At 45.8% G+C, this 22,182-nt stretch overlaps 1 long non-coding RNA gene across 7 annotated transcripts in view; it reads left to right on the forward strand.

Annotated features, from left to right (window-relative positions):
* The first annotated feature begins 2,150 nt into the window (after window positions 1-2,150).
* Window positions 2,151-22,182, forward strand: part of LOC141577202 (uncharacterized) — a 112,929-nt gene continuing 92,897 nt past the window's right edge. For 2 of the 7 annotated variants that reach the window (XR_012505946.1, XR_012505949.1), the window contains exon 1: window positions 2,170-2,911. This is a non-coding gene — a long non-coding RNA (uncharacterized LOC141577202). Of the gene's footprint in view, window positions 2,912-9,012; window positions 9,193-22,182 lie in introns of all 7 variants that reach the window. The other 5 variants (XR_012505948.1, XR_012505947.1, XR_012505951.1 and 2 more) reach the window with 5 other exon arrangements.

Here is a 22,182-nt window from a genome sequence, read left to right on the forward strand (position 1 = left end):
GTTTCCGAGTCCAGGCTTGTTCTGCTCGTGCATTACAGGCCAATAAATCAGGAGACCAGGTTTTGGGGCAAGAAATAGCGACTTTAATTTGGAAAGCCAGCTGAGAAATGGTAGAAAAATGTCCTGGGGAACCATCACCCCAAGTCAGATTTCAGGCTCTTCTTATATTAAAAATGGGAAGTGGGAATGCTTGGTTGTTGCAAACTTGGTGTATGAATTCTTTGTTGTTAGAATCCTTTGTTCTTGCAGCTCTTCACCTGGGTCACATCCGTGTAAACCTCCAACAAACAAATGTTGTTTTCTATTCTGTAACTTGTTATCTTTATGTGAATAGAAAGTGTTAATATCCTTCAAAGTCAGATCCTTGAGAATAGGTTCTCCTGTATATTTCAGGCTCTAGGCAACATTGTTTTACAAAAGGTGCAGAACCAACAAGACTAAGCCTAGGAAACAGGGCACAGGGTTAAAGTCAAAGGAACAGATCTAATATGGAGTCAGATTTTTTCTTTCCTATTTCAGTAGTGCCATGGAGAAGGCAGTTTGGGCAGCTTTTCGTAGGGTCCTGGAGGCTTTCTCTCTCAGCCTCTGTGTGCCTCTGTTGAAAAACCTTCAAAGCTATCTGGCCTGCTGGTAAACCACTCCGCCTTTTTTGCCCTGAAGATGTGTTCTGTTTATAACTGATCTCTACTTTTTGGAAAACAACTCAATAAAAACTCAGTTGGTTTTCCACCAGCCATGGGCAGGGGTGAGGAATAGCACTTTATTATTTTATAAAAAAAAAATAAAAGAAGTCTTAAAACAGCACTGGGCACATAGGAGAGAGTCAATAATTGCTTCCTGGCTTAAATCAAAATTGATAGCTCAGTGATTCCATGGCTGCTGTATTTGCTGAGCTTGCTAATCCTTTGCTCCATTACACATTTTTTAACTGAAAAAGAAATACATGCATGTGGTTAAATAAATTCAAACAGAGCACAAAATTACACAAGTGAAAGAAGTTTTCCCTCATCCTCTCTTCTTTCAGCCCTCCCTGGAGATGCCACTGTTTACAATCCTTTGTGTGTTTTCCAGATATGCTATGCACATTCCGACCTATGTATGTAAATTCCTTTAAAGTATTACTTATTTTTAACTTAAAGGGATTTAAATCCTCAAGTGTCTTCTGCCCTGGTAATAGAAAAGAACAAATCTGACTCCATAATAGATCTGTTCCTTTGACTTTAACCCTGTGCTCTGTCTCCTAGGCTTCATCTTGCTTGTAAAACAATGTTGCCTAGAGCCTAAAATATACAGGAGAGCCTATTTTGAAGGCTCTGACCTTTAAGGATATTTAACACTTTTCCATTCATATAAAGATAAGAAATTACATAATAGAAAATAACGTTTGTTTTGTTGGTGGTTTACAGGGATCTGACCCAGGCAGATAGCTGCAAGAACAAAGGATTCTAACAACAAAGAATTCCTATATCAAGAAGATTGCAAAAACCAAGCTCTTAGGAAAGGAGCCTGAATTCTGACTTGGGGAGATGATTTTCCAGGACATTAGTTTGCCATCTAGGTCTACAGAAAGTTGCTATTCCATGCCCCAACACCTGGTCTCCCAACTTACTGGCCTGTCCTGCACTAAGGAGAATGAATTTAGACTCAGTAACACTCCTATCTTCCTAGCAAGCTGGGCACTGGAATTGAGGGCAGCTATCCCACACCCAGGGACATACTGTGTGCCCTTGATGGTTCCCCGAGGGTGGGGTGTGGTTTACTCAGGAAGGATGGGGACTATGCACCAAAACTCAGGCAGTATGCTCCTTTTGGGATCTGACTTTGTACCTCCCGCTCCCCGCCAGTACAACACCTGGGACAGTGGAGGTAAAGCAGAGATCTTGCCTGCCTGTGTCCCAGCGTGTAAAAGGGAAATAGGTACACTTTACAAGGTAGTACTGAGCGACAACACCTGCGGGTGCTTGGTTCCCAGAGCAAAAGGAAACCCAGCTCCACTTTGGGGCAACGGGTGTGATCCCCGTAGGGGTCCTGCAGAGGCCTTGGGTGGAGGGCTGGACCAGGGAGGTAAAATATGAGCTGCGGGCCTTGAAGGGTTAGAGAAGTGTGCAGAGGCAGAACTGCTGCCTCCTTCAGGATGCCCCCAGAGTTAAAACTATTTCTCTCCATCTCTGCTACTCTCCTCCAACCTCCAGATCCCTGCCTTCTCTCTGCTCCTCCTGTCCATGTCTCTCCCCCCACTTTTCCCCTTCTCCCCTCCTCCTCCCATCTTCTCCGTCCCTCGCTTCCCCACCTTCTCTCGCGGAACCCAGAGAGGATCGCTGGCCCTCCTGCGCATGCGCAGTCAGTGCCAGCTGGAACGAGGGTTGGAAGCTCCAGCTCCGAGCATGGGATCGGCCCCAAATTCTGCTCAGCTCTTTCGCCTGGTAGGACTTTTGCTCCTGCCCCGGCCCCACGGCCACAGCTGTCCAGGGCCAGGTGTGCACCTGCCGCCTCTCGCCCCAGCCGGGCTCCCCTGAGTCCGCGGCTGGAGTCCCTTTCCCCTCTCCCGCCCGCGAGTCCTCTCCTCCCGGGCTGCCTCTCCTCGGCCGCCGGCCCGTCCCCGCCCCTGGGCGGGCTGTGTCCCGGGCGGGCGGGGTCTGCGGACCAGGATGGGGGCGGGCGGCTGGGGCTGGGGCTGGCCTCCGAGCGGGACTACTGCCCGCGTCCCGTCCCCGGCTTTCCCTGCCCCGCGACCCCGGGGCTGCCCTCGTCTCCCTTCCCCTCTCCCTGGGGGCCAGCTCAGTGTTATGGGCGCTCCTCCCCGGGCTGAGAGCCTCCGGCTGTGAACCCCAGCTTCTGCTGGTGGAGTCGGGAAAAGGGAGCGTCAGTCCTGAGGGAGTTTCCGTCTCCTCCCTCAGTGTTTCTGCCCCAGGTAAGTACCTTGAACACTTTCACGTGTTATGATGGCGGTGCTTGATGATGTCACTGTTTTTATAGTGATAGGGATTACAGTGTTGAAAGCAAGGCTTGGTTCAGATAAAAATGAGCTGAAGGCATGAGGCTGTGACATCCTCCATCTTTCCCTCTCCCAGGGTGAAACGTGTGACCGTCGATCTTAAAAAGATAGTTACAGTCCCTAACTAGCCCAGCCCAGCTAGGGTGTGTTAACAGGAACAGCACCACCAGAGGCGTTGGAGACTCAGGGACATTGCAGTCCTAAAGAGCTCCTGGCAAAATTTGGTTTGTTTTGGTTTTTTGGTTCTTCTTAAATTGTGGGACAGACTAGTTGTATAGAGGGAAAAATAATTGTCAAGAAATATTTATTCATTTAACGTCTTTATTGTGATATTGTTCACACACCATGAAGTCCACCCACTTAAATGCTACAATTCAGCAGCTTTAGCATATTCACAGTGGTGCAACCATTAATATTCCAGAACGTTTTCATCACTTCAGAAAGACCAGTGGAAATGATTGACCTATCCACCCCTTCCCAGTGCTGGTTCTAAAGAAGATTCTTGGTTGTTCCTGACCATAAATTATCTTGTTACCCATAAAAACTCTGGTAGGAAATCTAAACAGTATTGTATTGAATCTGTCTATCAAAGCAAGAAGAATTAATGTCTTTATGGCATAAATTTCTTCTACCCATGAATATATCTCGGACCCTATATTTTCATATTTCCAGAGCCTGGCCCATGGGAAGTCCTCATTAATTGTTGGGTTTGTGAATGATGAGATTCTATACATCGTTAGTTGCAAACTGAAGCCTTTCACAGAAGAGAAAATAAACTCAATGGAGCCAAGTGACTCTCTGATGGTCAGAAAGAGTGACAGCCAGTGCTGGAGTGATCCAGTGGACTTGGTGTTTGTAACCAGAATTCTCCAGCACCTACAGCTAAGGGGATCAGAGTATTCTTTTATTTTTTCTAAATGGCGTTGCTTTTATTTTTACTTATTTTTTAAAATTATTTTTTATTGAAGTGTAGTCAATTTAGAATGTTAGTTTCAGATGTACAGCAGAGATTCAGTTATAAACATATGCATATGTATCTAAATATGTTTTAGATTGTTTTTAGTACAACTCATTACAAGAAATTGAATATAGTTCCCTGTGCTATATAGTAGGTCCTTGTCATTTATTTTATATTTATTAACGTGTATCTGTTAATCCCCCTTTTCCTGCCTGCTAACCACAGTTTGCTTTCTATGTCCATGAGTCTATTTATAGCAGCACCATTTTTGCTAGTAATATATGCTGGTTGGCTGCTTTCAGTTTCAGTAATTCCACCTTATCTGTGGGCATTTTCCTTCTGGTGGGCCTGTGTGTGGTTTGCTCACGTGATATAAGAGTTGTGTATTTGGGAGAACCCCAGGCCTCGTGTAGGGCTTGGTACAGAGTGCCCACTGAGCTGATGCTTGAACTGGGAAAAAAAACAAAGTAAATGTTGGAATTTCCACTATGGTTGAGACTTCCAGGTTTCTATAACCTGTTTATCCCACATTAATGTTGGCTGCACACATACTGGGTAATTTGGTGGAACTTCATGGTATGATGGTGTAGAGACGGGGCCTTGTATGCTTCTTCTCTTTCCGTTTTCTAAGACTCATTCTCCTGGGCCTTCCAGATCCTCCCCCAGAAGTGCCCAAGGCTGGCTTGGTGCTGCGCTGAGGCAATATTTGTTAATAAGGCCTTTTCCTCATCTCTTCTGAGCCTCCGTTTCCTTCTCTGCACAATGAAGACTTAGACTAGAAAAGTGCTTTTCAGTTTCTTTTAAGCCATGTTTCCTTTGAGAAACAGAAAATACAAATCTCTCCTCCCATTCAACATATAGATTTTGACACATCCAAAATGTGACATAGCTCTTTGTGGAAAATTGAAGTGATTGTGATTCCAGGTGGCACACAAAAGAGTCTTCAGAGATTTATTGCAGGGAGAGGGCAGGAAAGGGGCAGTATATCCCACTTTCTAGTGTGAGCACTGGAACAGGGGCTTGGGTTTAAATACGGTGTCCGACGTGGCCTCTCTCTCATCTTTTTTTTTTTTTTTGCCTCTCTTGAATCTTGCACAATGTGATAAACCTCTCTCCCTCAGTTTCTTAATGCTTCAAGTTGGGGTGATAATAATTTAAGTGTTTTGTGAAACATTATACACATAAGACATTTGTTTCTCGGTAGAAACAAATCCTGCGAGGGAATAAGGGATTTCTTTACAAAAAAAAAAAATCTTGTCCACAGCAATCTGTCTTGTGTCTATTCTGAAGTTCCTTGAGGATGAGTGTTGGGTCTAAAGTCCATCGTGGGACAGGTGGCCCATGGGTCTGTGTGCCGCAGATTGCCCCCTCCTCCCCAGTCCTCTTCCTCTCAGTCCAGGATGAAGTTCCCTAGTAGATTTACACAGAGATCTTGTGGAAATGGCTTTTCATTTTATTGTTTCACGAAGAAGGGCTGCCATCATGATCTCTGTAGTCAGGTTTTGGTGGCCTGAAGGCTATGCAATTACGTTTTTCTATTTAATATAAAGAAAAAAATTACAAGTACAAAATTAGTCCTACGGTGGTGGCAGGGGTTCTTGAAAGTGGGGACCATTAGCTTTGTTAGTTTCAGGTGCAGGGGCCTCTGGCCATGAGGACACATCATCGTGCTCCGAAGTTGGAGGGACCAGTGGGCTCAGTGGGAATGTTTACTGAGTGTATCTCATGGGCTGGGCATTGACCTATTTGTACTGTGTGTTCCTTATTTGAGACAGTGAGCACGTTTAACCTCAATAGCCTCTTTAATAAATTAGACTTTTTAATTTTGAGATATAATGTAGATTCCCATGTAGTTGTAAGAGATAATATGGAGAGGGCCTACGGACTTTTTGCCCAAATTTCTTTAAAGGTTCCATCTTGCAAAGTTGGGATACAATTCAGTAATGACTCACTAACCCTTTGAGGTTTGTGTTATTGCCCTCATTTCTATTCATGATTAAACTGGGGTTAAGAGGAGCACACAGGCCTGCCCAGGTCACCCATGGTTAGTGTAGAGTCGGGTGAAACGTGGGCTTGGAATTTCCAGGCAGTACCATCATGATGCTCTGTGGCAGGGAGCAGCATTCACTTTGCTTGTTTATTCATTCATTCAACAAGCATTTATTGAGTAAACTCTGTGGGTCAGATGTTATCATATGTTTATCTGATTCTTCAGCACTATGGAGAATCCGGTAATATTTCCTTCTTTTTTTAATCTGAGAAAATTAGCTCTGAGAGGTTATAAACCCCCCAAAGGAAATATAGCTCATAAATGAGGGATAGTAAATTTGTACATTTCCTTCTTTTTATGCAGGTGGTAACCTAGGCATTTTACATTTGTAAAGTTCCATAATCCAGCTATATTCTTGTAAGGCAAGGTTTTTTTTTAATTGAAGTATACTCATGTTTACAACGTTGTGTCAATTGCAAGGTGTTTATTTTTTCTTGAATTTGGAATTCAAAAAATATTTTTTGAGGGGGGTAAATAGGTTAATTTATTTGTTTCATTTTTTTTAAAATGAGGTACTGAGGATTCAACCCAGGACCTCATACATGCTAAGCATGTGTTCTACCACTGAACTGTACTCTCCTCCCCAAAGCAAGTTTTCTTATCAAGTATTCTGCAGCTTAGGAGTTCAAATAAATTGGAGTTGAAATCCAGGTCTTTTGATCCTACTGTGTTTCTTTGCATTATATCCTGCTGAGGGGTGTGGAAGCAGTTCCTTTATTCATTCCTTTATTCAGCAGTTTTGAGCATTGACTTTGCATCAGGGCATGGCTAGGTGCTTGGAAACAGAAAACAAGAAATGACCCTTTTCTGCAGAGGGCGGAAGCCTAGACCAAAAGCTGCGTAATGTGATCCGAGCTGCGGTAGCCATGTGCAGACGCTGAGGACAAACTGTACCCCCGGCTTTGCTTGGGCTTCCCCTGCCTTCTGACTGGTACACACCAGGTCACCGCAACCCAGTGAGGCCCGCAGCCCGCAGCACAGTATGTACCTCGGTCTCCTCTTCCCTCTCGTCAGGGCCTGCAACATGAACATCCCTGACTACGTGCAGTGTGCTTAGGACCACGAGACTCTCCCCGTGGTGGTCCAACCCGTGGGGATCATCTCAGAGGAGAATTTCTTTTGCATCTATAAGCGAATCTCCTTGGTGAGGCAGATCATCCCTTGCGGCTCGCAGTGGGCACTCTGTATCCACTAGAGTCACCACTATGCGCCCGACAATGGGTGGAGCGACTTCCAGACCCACTGCAAGGTCGTGGGCCTTGTCATCATTACCGACTGCCTCTTGGCCAAGACCTTCGAGAAGCTCCACGTGCAGAGGAGCTGTATGGCACCACGCTCTATGACTCTCGGCTCTTTGTCTTTGTGCTGCATGGGGAGGTGCCCGAGCAGCCGCGCACCGACGTTGCCTTCAATTTACGAGGACTGCAGGGTGGTGGAGAAGAGGATCGAGGACTTCACTGAGTCTCTCTTCATCATGCTCAAGTCCAAGTGGCTGGACTGTGCATCCGACAAGACTGGGGATAAGATCCTCCTTCTCTACATCCTGTTTGAGAAGGAGGACTTTGTGGGATTGGACACAGAGAGCAGGAAATTCTACCTGGATGCCCGGACACCCTGGCTGTGTGAAGGGTTGCTTCCCTACATCCAGAAAGGGATCAGCAAGGAGGAGGGCTGTCTTGTAGCCAAGGCGTGAGGGAGGTGAAACCCGCCGGTTTTCAGACGTTTAAAAGTGAATCCGCATTTGTTTCAGAGAGATTCTTTTAGGGTTATTATGGACACTTACTCCCGCTTTTCAGCCAATTCCCCTGGTGTGACCCCTGGAATTGCTGTCCAATAGAGTAGCCAAAGCCACTGATGCTAGGAGAGCTGGGGAGGAGGCTGCTCTGAGCTGAGATGTGCTGTAGGTCAAATGCACATCAGACGCTGAGACTTGTCTAGTAAAAAGAATGTAAACTATGTTGTTTCTTTCTTTATTGATTACATGTCAAAATGATAGTATTTTACATACTGTAGAATAAGTAAGATATGTTCTTAAAATCAGTTTCTAGGGTTTTTTTGGGGGGGGTTACATTTTTAAATGTGGCAACTGGGAAACTTTCTTTACATGGCTGTCATTTCATTCCTGTTGGACAGCATGTCCTGGGACAGTCTCATTCCTTTGCTTATAGATGTCATGCTGAATCCTGAGGTGCAGAATGAGGCGCTGGTTGAGCTGGGGGTGGAGCCAGTGTCTCCTGCTTCCCAGGTCCAGAACCTGCACGGCTCAGGCCCTCTCTCCCTGCCTGACAACCACCATGCCAATTTAGGACAACAGAAACACTGCCAGGGGCTTCCAAATGAGCTCCTTACGCAGGGAAAGGCGTGTCACGGAGCATGGGGCACAGCAGGGAAAGATTCGTCCTCACTTTGTCCCTGTGATTAGGTCAACGGACCCACTTTGCCTTGGAAGTGCAGACGAGCTCTTCTGGGCTGCCTACCCCCCCACATTCTGCTCTGTTTCCCTGTGTATCTATCGAGATGTCCCTTGGGCAGAAGAAGGTGAGATGCCTTTGCCGAGAGGTGGTCCCCCTTTGCTGGGGAGAGTGTGGGAATCTGTGCCCCCCCGACCTACGGCCTCGGGCCTTGAGTCTGGAGAGGGCTCATGGCGGTCCCAAAGGTGACGGTCGGAGGGCCTGGCACGTGCTGCCGGGCCTGATGTGGAGGAGGTTTTCTGCGATTCTCTGTGAGTCTAAAATCAGATTCTACTTTCTGGTTGTTGGTAAGTTAGAGGAGAAGTTGCCAGAGAATTGATAAAAAGAAAGTCCAGACCAGTCCTGTGAGTGACAGGCACAGGGGACCCGAGTCCCACCTGCTTGTGGTGCCTGGCGGGCTCTGGATGAATTTTCACTTCCTCCCCGGACATACCTCTATATCTTAAGGAAGGGGCGAGGCATGTCGTGGCCATGGCCAGGACTTGTCCTCACAGGGCCCCATGATCTACACTGCTTTCTCCCCTTCTGCTTCTTGTAGATGAGCTGGCAGATGTATTGGCCTGGGCAAAGCTGAGGACACAGATGCCAGCACCGTGCCACTCCCAGGCTGGCTCCATTCCCGTCACCTGTCACCACCTGCTCAGTCCCCAGGCGTCAGTCAATGTCGGTACATCGGTGCAACGTAAGCAGGGACCAACATCTCCCCCTGGACAAAATGGTGGGTGAGCAGTGGAAGCCTGGAGCCCTGCCCCAGCCCCCGGACCAGTGCCTCTTCTTTTGTCACAGGAGGCACTGGTGACATGTTTGCTCAGCAACTGCTTGGCTCTGAGTCTGCAGACCCACCAGAGAATGCCAGCTTGTTTTTGCCTTTTGAAGTCTGTCCTTGGTATTTGGCGGAGTAGCTGGTTGTGTGCTTAGCCCATAGTGGTTGACACTTTCACCATTGTTTACCCAGAACCTTGTGTACCAGGCATGGCTCCCAGCATCAAAATACAGCAGCGCATTAAACCTCCCTCCTGGTGGGTCTGTCTGTTTTGGTACCGTAAGGGCTCAGCCAGCATCTGAACGTCAGTGAGATAACGCGGCCTGTGAGCTCGGGTCAAGTAAGTTCTCCTCCAGTCACTTTTACTCCATTGTTGCTTTTACTATTACACAGTCATTACTTTTTTAAACAATGCTTTGGTGCAGGAACAGAGCCAAATTCTCTCCTGTTACTCTTGGTGGGAGTGAGTAAAATTGTCCAGCTTGAAATGCGACCACATTTTGTAGCTCAAAAGTTGTTTACACGCATCTAGGTGAAGTTTAGGTTTGGGGCGCTGACCACGTTGGGGTCCCCCGGCAGCGCCGCTCGCTTCAGGCCCCTGCCTTCCCTGGAACAATAGGTGAGGGTGGGTCTCACCGTCCCCTCGTCCCTGTCCTCACCAAACTCACGTAAATTCTTGTAATTGCTCTCAGTTATTTTTGTTCTCATGTGTTTCTAATTTTCGCTGTTCCTCTTTTCCTTTTTCTATTTCCCTTTCTATCTTGTACCGCCCTGTGAGCATGTTGTTGCGTCTGAAAAGTGGACTGTGCACACCCTGCATTGGAAATAGCGAGATTGTCCTCCGTGCTGTCCCCATAGCTTTAAAAAGCAAAAACTTAATAGTTGCCTTGATCCATATATTATCCTAGTCATTTTTTTATTTTCTAGATATTTGGAATTTTTGCTTTGTTAGCACATCACCCACTGGTGTTTGATACCTGTTAAAATCCTTGCTTTGAGGAACCAGTTTGGTCCTCCTTATGTTTGGTGACAAATGCGCCCTTATTAAATTTGTTTGATTGTTTTGAAGAAGTGAGATGTGAATTGATTTAGGCGGCTGCTGAGTGATTTTTTTCAAGGAGTATTTAAACTTGGAATGTCAAAATCTGCAGCATCTTCCTTGATTCTGGCTTTTAGACAAACGTGCTTGGCACGCGGTTCAGGGCTGTCGCTGTGTGATGTGCGTGACGGAGCTTCCTGGCCGGCGGTCACTGGTGAGAAAGTGGCAGTCTCGGGGGTGAGCAGCTGCAGGGGATGCTGTTGGAAGAAGCAGTCACCAGTTTTTTGTTTTTTGTTTTTTCATTCACCTTCCCGGTGCCATTTACTTAACTTTGCCTTCATAGAGAGGCAGGAGCGGGTCTAAACTCCATGCCACTCTTATTTTCCCTTTACGAGGCTGGTTTTTCTGAGTATCAGAACAACATGGCCTTCTCCTAAGTAGCTGGCTCACTTGGATCTGGTGGACACAGGGACCGCTAAAGGGGACCGTAGCTTCCTCTCTGCTCCAGCCAGTGGGCATTCAGAGCCGGGTCTGTGGTTTGCTCCAGCAGCCATGCAGTCCTCCCTGCACCAGCCTTTACTATTAACCCATGATGGCAGTAAATAGCTGACTCCGTGTCTGTTGCAGCTGACGTCCACCACTGACGGCCGTGTCGTTAGTTTGCGGTAGTGAGTCTCCAACACCCTATTCAGCTGTGAAGTGACCTTGCAATCTCACCCACACCCTGGTTCATCTCACCCGGGGGAAGGGTTTGGCCACCACCGTCATGCTGGCCATGAGACCTTGTTTCTCCTTTCATGCCCTGGTCCAATTGTGGACACTTCATCCTTCACTGACTTGGTCTCGCTTGAGACAGGCCAGACGTTCTGAAAGAGCCCATCACATTCTGGGGGGGAACAGATCACAAGAATCGCAAGTAGGAGTCTAGGCTCTCTGGGTTGGCAAATGCAGGCTGGGATCAGTGAAGGCTGGGCTGTGCCCTGAACACAGGCCTTTCCCGTGGCTCCCGATAGCCCAGGGGTCGGAGTGAGAACAGCCTTGCCTGGGTTCCCCCATCCTCATCTGCTCACTGGCAGGTGTGTCTGCTAACTAGGAACTCCCCCAAACTTCGGGACCTTCAAAGTTCAGACCACAAGAGAACCTTGAGTCCCTTCTCCTGGGCCTCCTTTGTGAGAATCCAGTGCCTTCTGAGGTGACCAGAGGCAGGATATGCCTCCCCCTCCAGGGAGCTCTCTTCGGAGGACTGTGATGCACTGCACCTTGCTGTCAGCTTGTGGGGTTCCATCCGTGGTCCTTGCAGAACCAGACTTGAGACTGGCTAAGCAATAGAAATGACAAGACTGATTCCAGGGCAGGGCCGGGGGGAGGAACAGGGGAAATTGAATGTGACCTCAAACACCTAGGTGGGTTCTGGGTCTGTTACTAAAATCTGGAGCCTGGGAGGTACCTGCCAGGAATCGAACTCTAGAGTAAATGGTGGACATGAGGCATTTTTAAGATTCCATTTGTCATCCAAGTTAGGACTTCAAAGAGGCACTCGGGTCTATGGCCCCGGGGCTCAGGTGAAGGAGCCGGACTAGAGATACACGTTGGGAGTCGTCATTCTTAGCTGGTGTTCACAGCCGTGCAGGTGGATGAGCTCATCTCGAGAGGTGCAGACTGAGGCTGAGGCGGGTCAGGGCTGTGCCTGTGTTGGAGGAAAGCCCAGACCATGCAGCTTTGGCGTGTCACTCAGTGGCGTTTGGGATTTTCAGAGCAATGGCATTTATCCTTAAGGGTCTTGGGGGTGGGCAGGGCCACCCAGGAAGAAATCTGAATGGAGGGTTGTGGCCACGCGTGCGCGTCTGGGGATGATGCAGAGGCTGCATGTTCCAGGAGGGGAACCTCCTCGGAAGATGGAGTCGGAGTGAGGAGTGTTGAGAAGGTAGTCACACTCACCTGTGAGGGAAGGACAGAGGCCTAGGGAGTCTCCACCCTAGCGGACTCTCTTTCCCACGAACAAAAGGCCAGCAGTCAGAAGATTTGAGGTGAGAAGGAGCCAAAGTGGAGAATGGTGGTTGGACAGTTCTGGAATAGTCTCCCTGCAAAATAGAGTTTAAAAAACCCAGACTCTTAAGAACATTGATAGTGACGTTGGAGGAGATAGTTCTTTTTCTGGCCTCCTAAGGGTAAGACATGTATCCGGGGATACACAGAAGAATCGGGCATTCTGGTCCGGGGCTTGACCCTTACCAGTGGGAACAGGGCAAGTTTAAAGGGGGAGAAGGGCAGCAGAGGGAAACTAGCCAGGTCTCGTGTCAGGTAGCAGTCGGCCTCACTACTTGCGTGTTGCATTCACATCCGTGCCTCCCAGGTGGGCGGTGGCAGCCCACTTTTGCAGATTGGGAAGCCTTCTCAGAGGGGTTAAGGAATTGGTCCATTTCGCGACTAGTAAATGCTGTAGCAGGATTCAAGCAGGGCCTTGTCAGACTTCAAGGGCATGTTCTCTCTACTAATTCCGGTACCTCCCTGTTGTACCTGGATTGGTGAATTGGGTCAGTATTGGAGCCTTTCACAAAAAGTACGATTTAAGTGCCTCAGGACTCTTTCCCAAAGTTCAGTGTTCTTTAATGGTTCAGAAGCACCGCAGTGCTTTTCGCCCCACAGAGGTAAGGTCTTACTCTTTTGACGATGACGTGGTTGCAAATGACGTACAGGTGCAAAACCAGACTTAGCAGCTTCTGAAGGGAAACTCTCCAGTTCTTCCTTGATAGGCTTTCTTCCACGGGATGTAACCTGCTGCAGCGTAGGTCTGAGCTTTCTGTATGGAGTGAGGGTTTGATATCCAAAGTTAGCAAATAAGGGTCAGATGGAGAAAATCGACGTTAACAATTTATTTTGGGGTTTCATTAGACAAGATGCACTATCGCTTAATGGCCCATATAACGTATGTAATTGAGTACAGAACATTGCATTCCTTACTTTCTAATGAGAGCTGTCTTGCATCGTAAGGTTGTCTGCTTTGGAACTTCAGCTCAGCCAGTAGGGCACCTGTCAGTGTGTTGGTGTGATTGCATTTACACAGTGCATGTAATCTGGGCTTCCTCTGCCCCAAATACTCCAGTGCAGAATCATAGGCTGTAGCCATCACTTAGTTATACAAATACTTCTACAACTATATGATACAAAAAAAAAAAAAAAACAAAGAGAGAGAGAGAGAGAGATTGCCTTTATCAAAGTTCCTTTGATTTTAACTGCAAACTGTTGTTGAGCAGCTCTGGTTTCCTTTGGATATGAATATGTACATTTCTTTGCATGTAACTTGGATTTTAGACTAGAACACCAACCTCTTGCTTTCCATGAGCCACAAAAATCATAGCCAAATGACATACGTATTAAACATTTTATTCTTTTCTTCTGAGACAGAATCCTTGAATCTGGGACTTGGGCTGTGATTTTGCTTTTTGCTCTTCCCACCCCTCTTATCGTCTCACTCCTTTTTCCCACGTGGCCTCCAAGAGGTCATGGTCTCAGAGGAGCAGGTGGACAAACACCAGTTGGTCGCCAAGCAGTCCTGCTGTAGAGGGAGCCCAGCCAAGAGCTAAAGGACATCATCAGAGAGGGCTTCCTTGAAGAAATGTGCTCTACATTCAGTTATGAGGACAGAGTAAGAGTCAGCCAGGAGAAGGAATCAAGAGGGTGACTCAGGTTGCAGGAGCAGCCCGGGTAGAGGCCTGGAGGCTTGTGGGGTGGGGACTCGGTGAGAGTGCACTGTGTGGTCCAGGGTGGAGGGTGCCCCTGTTTGGGAGTACACTGGAGTGGGCCTAGGGATGGAGGGCTTAGGAGGAGCTTGGTTTTTTACTAGAACTGACACAGAAGAGGCAGTGAAGTGTGTCAGCAGAAAGTGACCCTCAGGAGAGGTACTCCTGGTTTTGCTTCTGATGTTCTACAAAAAGAAGGGGTCGGGGTGGGCGAGAGCATCTCTGCCCGTCCCTTTGAGACCCACCCCTTCATTCATTTATTCATAACACATGCAATTCTGAGTGTCCAGGGGAGAGAGGGTGGACTCACAGTAGTAAGCAAAATGTATTGCTTCTTGAGAGTTTAGCATTGTCAGAAGTTGTCTTAGCGTAGAATGTTCTAGGAACACAGCAGGGGCACCTAACCCAAAGTGTAGAGGTTCGAGGGAAGGAAGTCTCCCTTGACAAACAGTCAAAATGGGCTTGGAGGCAAGTGGGAAGTAGCAGCAGGTCAGGGGGCGCCTGAGGTCACTGGGGACCTGGGTACTGAGGTGAGGCTGGGCGAGCAGCGTCGGGGGTGGGGCTAGAACTCTACCAGGGAGCCTCTGAAGGGTTTGAAGTGGGGGTGATGTAATCAAATTTGTGCTTTGGGAAGGCTGTCCTGGCTCCGTGTGTGTGTGTGTGTGTGTGTGTGTGTGTGTGTGTGTGTGTGTGTGTGTGTGTGTGTTTGTGTGTGTGTGTGTGAAGCAGGGAAGAGGGGGAGAGTGCCACCAACTGGGAGGGTCATTAGAAGACCATTGACAGGCTGGGGGGCCACCAGTGGGAGAGGGGCGTCGGGGCTGCTTGGGGACGGCAGGGGCAGTGTGAATGCCGGATTTCCTCATGGGGAGAGCTTATTAACGGGGACCCCCTAGCGGCACCTTGTGGCTGGAAGAAAACGGATGCAACCAGGTGGACTTTTCTCTTCTTCCCTGCATTGTGTGATGATCTTAGCTCAGCCAACATTTGGAAGAGAAGAGCTAAGTTTCAGGGTAGCACAGGACATTGTTGAGCTCGTTCGAGTGAGATCTGATAGGATTTAGTCTTGTGTTGAGATCTGCATGTTCACTTAGCTAGAAACGTCCCGTCTTTTGGATTCCCATAGGGGTATTTATTCTTGATAAAGATTGCTTTCTTGGTGAGAGGAAATTTAATACAGCTGCTGTGTTTCTCAAAAAAAATCTTATCTTTTAAGAAATTTAATATTCAAAAGAATAGCAAAATTTAAAAATGATAAAGTAAGGCTTTGGTGTAGTTTCTTTGGTTTCTGAGTTAATGTAGAGTTAGAGCCTTTGCATTACTTAAATAGCACATTCTTGTCAGTATTTAAAGAGCTGTTAGTGAGCGCCCCAGGACCCACTTTTCAAAGCATCATTAAATCTTGCTCTGAAATAGTGAAGTCATAAAGGTCTTGTTGGCAGAAGCCAAATAGTTGGTTTATAATTTGCAGCATAGCACCCTTTATAAAATAATAATAGGTTCAAAATTAAGAAAGTGGAAAATAATTGATTTTTTTAAAGCTGAAACATAATCTTTCTTGTGTTAATGTTGCAACTGGAAATTTCGAAAAGAAAAATCCTACTGTAATATCATCTACGTGGAATACATATATGTCTATCACGTTTGCAATGTAACTGCGCAGTGGTTTTTGAAGTCAGGACCATTCCAGCTGAGTTACTGGCAGTGATGTTTGCTGGTTTTGAATGGAAGACCCTAAATTTGCCTTCTTAGCTTTATTCTTTTCTTTTCTGTTCTCTCTCTCTCTCTTTTTTTTTTTTTTTTTTTTTTGTAGTGAGAGGGCTCAGTAGTGCTTTGCCAGCATGATTTTGGGGCAATTTGGGGGCAGATATCGTGCACAAGCAGTGAGATATTTCCATGCATTTTACTTTCCGGACATCACCATGGAACATGTGGGGGTTTGTGCCTGCAGGCCGGGATGCTTCAGGACTCCCTGGTCCATCACCTTTATGTCTTGGAGCTGCTCCAGTCAGTGAATGACTTTCTGTGGCTTGGAGGTAAGGTGATCTGATGCAGATGATCAGATGTGTAACTAAGTACTGTTACTTGAAATAGAAAACCTATCAAAAATGGCTCTAAAATACAGGATGAGGGAGGAGAATTGGCTGAGCTGCTTGCATGGGGAATATTCTCAGGTTACTCCCTCATTGTGTCTCCTGTCACTCCCCCCCCCCAGCCCTGCACGGCAGTCATCGTGAAGCAAGCATGCACTTTCTCAGAAACGCGCTGAATTTCTTTGTGCCTCTGTTTGTTGGCTTTTTTTTTTTTGAAAGCACATCTTGCCGTTTGCTTAAATGCCATCCCTGCCTAGTCACCTCTTACACTCATTCGTCTGGAGCTCGTCCATACATAGCTGCTGAATGGATGAACAGAATGTAGTATCTCCATGTTGTGGAACATTATTCAGACGTAAAAGTGAATAAAAAAGAAAAAATAAATATAGGGGAATATGAAAAAGGCCACCTGCTCTGGGAAGTCCACACTGACTGCTCAACCCGCACTTTTCCCTTTGAAACCCAATCAGTTATGCTCCTCTCTACTCTTTTTGATAGTACTTACCACCTTCTAATAAACTTTAACACTTTCAAAAAAAAAAAAGAGAGATGCTGATACCACTTCAACCTGGACGAGCCTTGATAACAGCACGTTAAGTGAAAGGAACCAGACACAAACGGCCACATATTGTTGAATTCAGTGATCTGAAATGCCCAGAATAGGCACATGCAGAGGCAGAGGGCAGGTGATGGTTGCAAGGGGTTGGGTGGAGGGGGGTTGGGGAGTGATTGCTAGTGGCAGGGGTGTTCTTCTAGGATGATGAAGTGTTCTGGAAATAGATGGTGGTGAGGGCTGCACAACCGTGAGTGTGCAGAAGACTGCTGAGCGCTGTCTCTGGGAGTGCCTGTGGTTGGGGGCGGCTTTATTTTGTTCTCATCCGTGAAGAGTCATCTTGTGCTGAGGCCATTCTACTCCTATGAGTGGTGAGGGTCAGAGACTTTGCAGAGTCATGTGTTATTTTCCCACATGCTGTGTGTAGGCAAAAAAGGTTTAAGCCTGAGAAAGTGCTCCATCTGCAGAAACGTCTTTTAGTTTTGCATGGTGTAAAATTCTTGAGAGCTTTTTAATCGTTGAGGACAGCCTGTGGGTGGGAAACAGCCCGTGAATCCTGGGTGAGTCCCGGAAGAGCTGCGAGTCCCTCCCTGACACTGGTGGGGATTTCACCCCCGTTCAGGCAGTGAAGGGCCCAGACCCGAGAGCGGAGTTGACAGTCGTGAATATTTACATGTATCCGCTGCTTCACCTTGGATATTAATTTCAAGCTGAGTCAGTATGTGGCGGCAGCCTCATCCTACGTCAGGAATCTATAGTATCTGCTCTTTGAGGTGAAGACCTGACAGACTTGATTATTTAACAGTCTCCCTTGAATTGATATGTCAGATTCCTTTGTCAATAATAGAACAGCAGAATTATAGACGTCCTTTATTGCCGATGTGACCTGGAGCAGGTTTAGTCTCTGTGCCTCAGTGGCCTTATCTTCGGTTGGGGAAGATGATAACAGTGCTTCCCTCAGAGGGTCTGGTGAGGGGGGAGTGAGAAGCACAAAGGGAGGACTTACACGTGATGCTCATGAATGACCGAATTTAGTGCTCCCAGCCTGGTGAGGCCTCAGGGGCAGAAATGGCAGAACAGACCATTCGTAGCCGGAGCTCGATCCGTGTTGGCAGCTGTTATGATCAGGATCACCCCTGTGGGTTATCAGGCAGTTTTAAGACTTGGTAATATGAATTCATGAATAATGTTAAAAGATTAGACAACTCAGATCCGGTTTACATAGTTCTCAAGATTTCCTGTGAGAAATGGATATTTTTTTCCCCATCTTAAATCTGAGTTGATTCTCTAAAAAAATTCTGCATTCCTCCACCTTTTTGAGTTAATTCTCCATTTCTTAAAAAAAAGTTTTTAAATGGAGTTACTGGTGTCTGAACTGAGGGCCGCATGCATGCTGAGCACATACTCTCTCAAGTGAGGTATAATCTCCCCCCTGATTTTTTTTAAACTTTACTTTCTTTGTATGCAGAGGTTAGTGACCTCTAATTCTTTTTCTGGAGACTTGTCCATGAACCTGTAAATCTATAATTAGTGGACAAAATTTGATTTATTAAAAAAATCAATGGAACATTCTGCAATCCATTCAAAAGGAAATGCTCATTGACATAAAATGTTTCTCCTTTATGGTGATTTCTAATTTTTGGTCTGCCTTAACTTATTAAAAGTAATCCTCATCATCATAATGACCAAGCTTGCTCTGAGTGGACACTTACCTAAGGCTAAAATGCTTTCCTCATGTTTTAATTCATAGCAGGTGTTTAAGGGTAGGTATCAGTGTCTCCTTTTCTGCAGCTGAGGGGTTGAGAGACGGGGCAGCTTGTCCCAAATCTCACGCAGCTGGCGTTGGCAGGCTCAGGGCTGGAACCCAGGCTGCACAGGATGCATTCTCAATGGCTCCTCTGATCAGCCCCAAGTAGAGTGGTTTCCCGAACTCCTGTGAGTCCATAAATGACCGATTTTAGCGATCTCAGTTTCATGAAGCCTTCAAAGGAGAGACACCAGTGAGAATGTTAGACAGAGTGGCATAAATTAAAATTGTACATTTTCACAAATGTTGCTTTCTCAGGCAATGAGTTAAAAACTTTATATTTTTTTTATTTTAGTGCTCTGTAAACACTAAGATCAAAACATTAAAAATGATTATACTGCAAAATTGGAGTGGACTTTGAAAGTCCAACCATTTCTAATGATGTTGCTTGTTTTTCTCTAGTGGTGCTTATTGACAGAAAAATTTACAAAGACTGAATTGTTTCTATGTAGTCTTAGTATGGAGGAAAGTTTTGTCAGTGAATATTGTAAGTAAAATCTTTAATATTTTCTTTCCTGATGATGAATATGTAAGTTGTTTTCATGGCTTAAGTACATTTCCTCATTTGTGAAATTTGAGTGATGCCCTTTACCTTGTTTGACTGTGAGAGGTGGACGCCTTGTATATGAAGCACCCAAGAGCTGCTTAGTAAAAATATGCTGTCACAAGGACAGATAGTTTACAAGGATCAACTCTGAATACTAAAGAGGGTGGCTTGTTTCTGATGCATATTCAATATGCATATTTATGAATATATGAATATGGCTTAAAGTAACAAGGATTCAGGGTTTTGTGTGTGTGTGTGCAGTATGAAGTTTTAATGAAATCTTTATCATTCTAGTGAGACAGGGACTAGTTAAATCACCTTAAGCAGACGGCCTTGAATATTATTTACACAGAATGTGTGTTGTTATAACTCAGAATTCATGTTGCCGTGTAACCATCCTCTCAGACATTTAAATTCGTAGGAATCTGACCAGAATCATTAAGTTTAGAAAAATCTACATTGATCATTTTCAGGGAATAAGCTTCTCTCTTTTGTGATTAAAGAAAATTTTGATTTATTTTTCTGCACTCTTAATAGGTTTTAAAATATCAAAACATTGATTTGACATGTCACTTTTATTAATAGAATAAATCTCATGCTGTTTTAATGTGCAAATAAATGTTTTTGAATTTCAATACACTTGTATGCTTTCCTGGCACTTTGAGAAGTATTTTGCAAGATACCTAGATTAATTACTGTTGGAAAAATACAGACGTGACTTTTATGAATATAGGCCTAGTACAGATCTGTTGGTTTTTGCTACAGTGCAAGACATGAGGCCTAGGAGAGATTTGCTGCTGATTGCCAGGAGGACAGATCCCAGATCTCAGTCTCCCCTCCTGTAAAATGAAGTGGCTGGACTGGATTCTTTCCTCTACTAAGAAGTTTCCATGAGCCTGTGTCTTTTGTTTATATTCAGGAGTATTAGCAATGTCAGATTAAATACTGAATACACCTCCCTTCCCCGAAGCAAAGTGCAGTATGTGCTACATAAGATATAATTATCTGATTCTTCTTTCTGATCCAACAGGCAATTTTTGTGTTGCATCTTTCCCAGCAACCTGGAAGGTGTATTTAGCCATAGGTGGTGCTGTTGCACCTTCTAACAGTCTTAATATTCCTTTTGCAAAAGAAGGTTTAACAAATGTTATTTTGTTTTGATTCCGTTGCTTAGTGCTTCATAATAGCACAATGTCCATTATGTCTGTCTACCTGGAAAAATTATTCTGCTTATGTCTTAGACTTATTCTGTCATCTCGCTGTGAACATTTCAGACTTGCTGTGCAAACAATGGCAAAATCGGTCTTTTCTTCCAGTGTTAGCAACCAGTGAGCCGGAATTTTATAAAGCAGCTAAGAGCGGCCTCTGGAGCACCTTAAAGCTGGAAAGTGTACTGAGTTCCCTGAGTATTGACCCAGCAGCTGTGTATCATTTGTTGGGAGGTGATTTTGTACATATAAGAAGGGGTGTAGTTTTTTGTCTTGGGTTTGCGTGCACGTGCTGCCACTGAGCCACGTGAGCCTGAGTTAGTTTGCTCTGAGTTTTTCCCTCGTCTGTGAGATGGGGACGCTCGTATCTGCTTTGCAGAATTGTGAGAATTAGAAATTATGTAAAGTGTTTAGCACAGTGGGAATGTCAAAGGGCTCATAAAGTTTAGCTCCTGTTTTGTATGAAGCCATCATTTTACAGTCTTTGGCAGTTACTAAGAAACAGGAAAATAAGAAAAGCTGGTTTTATGCTGAAAGATATTTGAGGAGGTTCCATAGTTCCTATACCCATAATTTAGCATCAGCAGGGTCAGGACAGTTACACAGTCGCCCTGAACCAATGTTAAGCCACAGAATTTTTTGTTACTTCATATATATTGGGGCTTAATGGGACCCAATACATATACACGTTTTCTCCAGCAGCCAACTGAGAGATGACACAGAAGAACAGGCAGGCGATAAATGGCTCCTGTATTACTGATGAAGCCACGTTCTCCATGAACTTCAGGGCTGTGGGAAAATGAGTGTCATGATACTGTGCCCCAGAACTAGAGACTCATGCAGTCCCAGTTAGCTCTGGGCCACAGTGAGCCTTCCATTAAGAGGATCTGCCCCATCATGCACAGGGCTGCCTGCCATGGAGCTGAGCATCCCGGGTGCTTCCCAATGGTGGCCAACAATGGAGGGAAAGGAAAGGTTTCATATGCCCTGCTTGTCTCTCCGGACTCACACCTCAATCTGTTAGTGTGAGGAGGGCTAGCCGTTGTCCAGGGGTCAGGGGTGTGAAGGGAAAAACACTCTCCATGGAACAGATTGTGGAGGAGGCATCCCTTCCCTCAGTTTAAACAGGTGGTGGGATGCAACAGAAGGGTGCTCCCCAAGAGTTTATAAGAGGGGAAATAAGGATTTCCTTTGGGACTCAGACTAGCCATGAAACACAGAAGATGATTAGAAGGGAGATTTGTAAATCACTTTCTTATTAAATTCACATTTGTTGAGCACCAAAAATGTGCTACATTCTTTTCTGAGCGTTTTACAGAAATGAATCCTTCAATCTTCACAACAAGTGAGTAAGGAAGGTTTGATAGTTATCCCAGGATTACAATGTGGAAATTGAGGCACGGATAGAGTAAGTAAGTTGGCCAATGTCACAGAGCTAGTAAGTGACAGAGCTGGTATTTAAACCCTGGCTGTCTGGTTTCCAGGCTCCCAGGGATGGGCTTTGGGTGTTTAGAGGTATCTGCATCCCTGGATATCTGTACCTCTGTGCATCACTTAGCCCAGAAAGGACAGGGAAAGGAGAGTTACACAGGTGCTCACAGTCGTGTCTCAGCCACAGTCCACGGACAGTGCACTGTGATTGGCTTTAAATGTCTTCTGGGCAGCAGATCTTTTCGTATAACAGAAATTTAGTCCATTCAGTTAATCTAGAAACCCTTCCTGCTCTGCTTCTGTCCACTCTTGTCATGTGACTGCCTGCCTGTGATTGGGCTGTTGAGGAGAATCTGTACTCATGGTTGAACTCTGATATTTCAGTCTGGTTTGTAGTTTCACATCTCCTGTTACATTAATAAATTAAATTTCTGGTTTTCTTGCATCAGTCTCTCATGAGTTTGGTTAATGTGAAACCAGTCCATGGGAGCCCAGGGGTGCTGACGGTATAATTTCTGAGCACGTTGTGG

The sequence above is a fragment of the Camelus bactrianus genome, chromosome 3, assembly GCF_048773025.1.
Source record: "Camelus bactrianus isolate YW-2024 breed Bactrian camel chromosome 3, ASM4877302v1, whole genome shotgun sequence".
Lineage (NCBI taxonomy): Eukaryota > Metazoa > Chordata > Mammalia > Artiodactyla > Camelidae > Camelus > Camelus bactrianus.